Source organism: Dreissena polymorpha, chromosome 11, assembly GCF_020536995.1.
Source record: "Dreissena polymorpha isolate Duluth1 chromosome 11, UMN_Dpol_1.0, whole genome shotgun sequence".
Classification (NCBI taxonomy): domain Eukaryota; kingdom Metazoa; phylum Mollusca; class Bivalvia; order Myida; family Dreissenidae; genus Dreissena; species Dreissena polymorpha.
In genome coordinates this window covers 40062304-40068461 of record NC_068365.1, presented here as the reverse complement: position 1 = coordinate 40068461, position 6158 = coordinate 40062304, and the positions used below count along the sequence as shown (strand labels likewise).

The window sequence follows — 6158 nt, the reverse complement described above, 5'->3', positions numbered from 1 at the left end:
GCGGATTTTCTAATCTATCTCTTTGATGATAAGAAACTTTCTCTTAGCTCCATCAAAGGATACAGATCTATGCTTTTGCATACCTTGGCTTTTCGTAAGTCATCACAAGTCTGTGCTGACCCAGCCATTTCAGAACTAATCCTAGCCATGGAACTTAAACGTCCTGTGTCTCGTTCTCTTACCCCCAAATGGGATTTGGCTTGTGTTCTTGGATCGCGTACTAAGGCTCCCTATGAACCCCTTAATCAGGCTTCTTTACAGTTCCTAACCTGGAAGACCGTTTTCCTTCTTACCATGGCTTCATCCAAACGTAGAAGTGAAATTCATGCTCTTTCTATCGAAGAAAGCCATCTTCGTTTTGATTCCTCCGATGGCGCCGTCACTTTGTTGTGTCAGCCAGAATTCCTTGCTAAAACTCAACTCCCCCTAAATGGCTTCTAAACCCTTCAAGGTCCCAAGTCTTTCTAGAACTTGTGGAAATGAAGATGAAGATAGACTCCTCTGCCCTGTCAGGTCTTTGAAGTTTTATCTTAGTAGAGTTAAGTCTATTCGAGGTTCTCGCAAGAGACTCTTCATGCCCTTAAAAGGGGGGTGCGATGTGTCTGCGGCTTCTATTTCCCGTTGGATAGCATCGACTATAAAAAGGGCTTACTCTTCTCTTTCATCAAGGGATTCATCCCTTTTTAAGATTAGACCGCATGAATTACGAGCAATGTCGGCTTCGTGGGCGTATATTAATCATACCCCACTCTCTGACGTGCTTCAAGCTGCTTTCTGTGGGAATCAGACCACCTTTTCATCTTTTTATCTTCGTTCTCTGGAGTTCCAACAGGACAACTTGAATCTGTTGGGCCCCCTTGTGGTTGCACAAACGGTAGTATCTTCTACGGCATAGGTATATTACGCTTATCTGTGAATTAAGTTAATACCGTAATAACGAAGATTAGCTGAGAACCCGAGATAGGGGTTTCTATGTGATGGGGAGCTTTTCGCGAACCTTCCCGCCGCAGCTGCAAAGTCAGCTATTAGATAGCAGGTAACGTAATTAAGCTATTAAAACAAATTTTTATAGTAAATTCATTTTAATAAGTAATTACTTACCTGCTATCGGTAAGTCCCACCTCCCACCCCGCTCTTCGTCTAATATTTTCATATTGTTTATTGAAATAAGAGTGATGGTTTCTGGGTAATATCCCGTTTTTGGTTACACTGCACTATGTGACCGTTCTGACCTGGACGGGTTTATGACAAGTGTGGGATTCGGACAGAAAGCTTCCGGATAAAATACGATCCTTTTGGATAAGTAAGCTATTAGATAGCAGGTAAGTAATTACTAATTAAAATGAATTTTACTATAAAAATTTGTTTTACAGACCCATAAATACACCAGGAATGCGCCGTCTTGTGTATTTCCTGTTTATTAAGAATGCAAAAAGATGAGGTGGTAAAGAACATAATGAATTTACATAAGGTAAAATATTCTCTTAAATTGTTTGTATATTGTACATATGGTAAAATATCCTCTTAAAGTGTTTGTATAATGTGAAACCATTATTATTCGTCAGACATTAATTTTCGTCTTTTTCGTCCTTCGACCGATGGACGAATTGAAGATCCTAACGAACAATCATGTCCCATATTTGAAACAAAAAAGACTGAATTACCATAGGCATGAGGCATTTAAATCCAGCGTAATCCACGCATATACACAGTTCTCGAAATTAACACTCGCACACTTGCAAGATTAAAAAAAGAATGCAAGGTAAGTTAAAAGCCACTAGTATTTTTTGCGAGTAAAGAAATAGTGAAAAAAAACGAGTTATATTGCTAAACGCGTTCGACGGCGTGAACGCTAAACTGTAGGTCAATTTTTTGAACGTCCGAGTACCCATATGCGGAAGCGCGCACCTTGTTTGTAGACTGGTATACTTATAGTACAGATACCCGGATGGTATTGATACAAAGAATATTAAACAGTCGACTATTCACACTCAAGTTAAATCCGGTTTTGACACAAAGGGGTGTACATTATACAGTGTACTGACAACTGACATTTCCTGTAAAACGCGAATGCAATAAGGCTGTATCAAATGCGCTGACTTCGTTTAGGTATAATAGTGTTGATTAGCGCTAATTGTTAACAACTTTATCACCCATTGTGTGTATTGTGTTTTTCAGGGGTGTTGCTGATTATACAGCCAACACGCGGCGAATCCAGATTAAAGACAATACTATTTAACGCAATTAAAATATGACAATGTGTGATCAACACCTTACTGAAATGTATTCTGCGCTTTTATTACAAATTAATAAAGAATATATTGATTTGTGTTTGGTTGTCCGTGATTGTAATGGAAAAAGACTAATTGGCAATTGGCTTCGTTGTTTTAAAACACTCGTTAACGGTTATTCAGTCCCACTTATCAGCTTATCATAACAAAGAACGTGTCAATGACATAAAATAAAAGGGACAGTTACTATCAACTGAAATAACAGACTTGTTAATTGGCATATGCCAGACAAGGCCCACCTCCTGCAAGTGACTACCAAGTGTTGCACCCCCTCTTTCCCCAGCACAATTTTTTCGAAACCGCGTATTACATGTATTTCAAACATTACAAACAAATCTGACGCTTTTTTTTTCAAAACCAGAAATGGACGAATTTAAGTGCTGACGAAATAGTCATTTTTTTTAAAAAGGACGAAATTTCGTGCTGACGAAAATAAATGGTTTTACAGTATCACATATGGTAAAATATCCTCTTTAATTGTTTGTATATTGCAAAATCATTGATATTCCTCCTCATCAAATTTTGGTGATTCCAAAAGTATTTCATGGACATATTATTAGTAATGTGTGGGTTACTCAGTTTGGAAAAATAAATGGGGAATTTGTGTCAGTTCATTTTCCGTGTGCTTGTGATAAATTTGTGGATCGGTAAAACCTTAAAATCAACAAAAAATAGCCCCAAACGCATTACAATTCTTTTATAGTGTTACCTCTGTATTAAAAATGCTAAATATGAAGTGGACAAGAATATGATTTGATTTCATAGCATTTAAAATTGTGTCTTTTCTTTTATGTATCATGTTTACAGTGTTGAGTTTGTATAAAGTTGTGAGATATTTAGTTAAGCTTTAAATGCCTTGGTTCTATAGAGCCTGTTTGCAAGGAGGTGTTAAGTTCTTGATGTGTATATGTACTGTGTTATTGTTTTTTTGTCAATTATAGGGGCCAAGATCGGCCCCATACCAAATGCTGGAACTATGTATTTTTCCCAAACAACTTCCTAAAATTCCCAATTGAAGGTAAAGTAAAAGAAATTTGTCTAGCGGAAAGTGTTGTCCCTGATAAGCCTGTGTGGCTGTATAGGCTTATCTGGGCAGACACTTAGTGCACAATTTATAAAGCCCTGTTTTCTCGGAATGAGGCTCAAAGTAAATCCCCCTACAGTCTGTTACAGAGTTGTACAAGATGATACCAGGTGAGCCTTGTTATGGGAAAAGGGTGCTTAATGCATGTTATGTACCATCCACAGATTAGCCTGTGCAGTGCGCACTCAGAATTATCAGGGATAATGCTTTCCATTTTTGAGGAATTTTTCACTTTAAAAAAATTATTTTGAAACAAAAATCATGTCTTGGTGAAAAGTGTCATCTCAAGTTAGCCTGTGTGGACTTCACAGGCTAATGTGGTACTATACATATTCATTAAGCCCAGTTGTCCAGAATATGGCTCAAGTTTAGTCTGCTTCCAGTCTGTTGGCATTTGTAAATTCTGATTAGAACAAATATGGTGTAAAAACCACTATGATTTAAAACTGGTAATTGAGACATCGGTGTACATATAACTGCAAATTTAACATACATATTGAGCAATTCTAATAGTAGCTCATAATTTCCCAATTTAACATAGTTTACCATTTTTAAAGAGTTGGCTACTCATTTTTCACAAAATTGAAAATGTCGAGCCATAATTTGTTCACAAAATAGCATATCAAACACAGTTAATGTTTAAAATAACTTGGACAAAATATTGTTTTGTTATTGGTAACTGTGAAAATATACATTTATGTGCGTCAATAAAGTACAGGCAAACTAGTATTGTAATATGATAGTTATTAAGGGCAAATGGTTTGTAACATAATTTTTACTCCAGGATGTATGTGAAGAAAAAGCCTTTTCTTTCCATCTTTATAAAGAACACGTAATAGGCACTTCCTTATATGCAAATGGACTAATAAAATGAGCACTGAAACTGAACTTTTCAACAAAAACGCATGTCAAAGAATATATTTTGATTGGATTTGTGCAATTAAGTTCCATTCAATTAAAAAGACCTATAATTCCCAAATTAAAAGATAGAATGTTCCCTATGTTTGATATTATTACGCTAATTTTCCTCATTGGTGTGGTACAGGTACTTTTTTCAATTTGGCAAAAAAATGCTGGTGTATTACTAATTTACTAGTTCAAAAGACTTCATATTGGTTTTCTCAATGTTACAGCAACTGCTAAGCACAGAAGACAAAGGAGTAGTGAAAGGCTCAGTCAAATCAAAGTCCAGCGATGTGAGGGTGACACAGACTTTCCATGTCCTGGTATTGCAACATGAAGGACATTTTAGCTGAAACTAACAAGGGAGAGAACTGTAGATCTGCATTAGCAGTGAGTTGTTGCCCTTAAGTTGTTTAATATTGTGTTTTTTTTAAATTATGTCTTACAAATTACATGTTAATTGACTTTAAAACTGTTTTCTAGTGTGAATTTAAACAGATTTTAACCATCAAAGGTCTGTAAAGGCATGGTAAAATATTATGTATGTGTGTTTTTTTGCAACGTTGGTGAGACATTAATATTATTGTTAAATATTAATATTGTTGCCTTCCATTTATTGAAACATATATAAACAATAAAACATATATAATGGCATTTTAAAAGTAATGTGATTAATAGAACAAGTACAATTAAAAAATATTAAATTTTTAACCAGATGGTTTTCCTTCTTTTTGTTATGCAGCAAAAAAATGGCTAATAGATAAATAAGCTGTGATGTGGAAAAATGGGGCCTAATGCATGTGCTTAGATTGTTGTCACAGATTAGCCTGTGCAGTCCACACAGGCTAATCATGGACAACACTTTCCTCTTAAAGGTATTTTTCATTGAACAAATAATCCTCTTTATGAAAATCCAGTCTAGTCAGAAAGTACCCTCCCTTATTAGCTTATGTGAATTTCACATGCTAATCTGGGACGACACTTTCTAACATTAGTGATCCGCATATTGGCATATGAAAATACATTTCTGGAAATGGAGTAAAGATTATAGATATAAATTTACAGATACGTATAGCATTAGCCAACACTTTTCTTGTTTTAATACAAAATGACTTAATTGTATTTATGTTCCTGCTATTGATGACAAGGAACCAATAAAATGCCAGATTAGAAATTCATGTTGTTGAAAACCTTCACAGCCAGTCAAGAGGCATATTTTGTTATAGATTGTAATATAATTTGTTACAAGTTCCTATCACCCACTGTGTTGTTGTTGTTTTCAGCAGAGCACCAGCATTGATATCGAGTTGGCCCAGCAACCGCACCAGTCTCGCCTGCAGGAGCCCCAGTCCAGAGTGACACTTCCCCTCCCTTGACTTCTAACTCCTTCCCCATGACCTCCTGCCTCAAAAAGTCAGCATCGTTGAACAACTCTGTTCTGCAGGAAATTCTGAGCATGATTCTGTTCTGACAAACGCAATGTAAACGTCATGTTTTCCAAACATAAGCCTGGGTAGTTTTGTTAAGCTAGAGTTCCGCGTGGGCCTGAAAGGGACGAGTGTTACAGACACGAAAAGTTATAGCAGTAGTTATGGTAACCCTAACAGTCAGTTGTTGCTGTTGGACATCACAACAAATATCATGAAGAATAAAAAGTTCAATAACAAACAGAAATTGAACAGGAGGAAATCAAGGAATAATAAAAGCGTAAGCTTTCCTAGTGGGATACTTGTGCTGTTGATAGTTTGGACAACAGTAGGGTTACGGACTGCCCCAGATTGTCCTCTCAGCGGCCAAAATATCATAATAGAACGGACTTTTGGCAATGTTACTGAAAAAAAAGGCAATAATGACTTGGTTGTGAATACCCAGAGCACGAT

General features: G+C 36.3%; 1 long non-coding RNA gene across 1 annotated transcript; it reads left to right on the top strand.

Annotated features, from left to right (window-relative positions):
• Window positions 1–1430: 1430 nt before the first annotated feature.
• On the top strand, window positions 1431–5666 carry LOC127851883 (uncharacterized). Its single transcript, XR_008036009.1, has 3 exons — window positions 1431–1471; window positions 4509–4668; window positions 5562–5666. It is a non-coding gene; the product is annotated as an uncharacterized LOC127851883 (long non-coding RNA).
• Window positions 5667–6158: the final 492 nt, after the last annotated feature.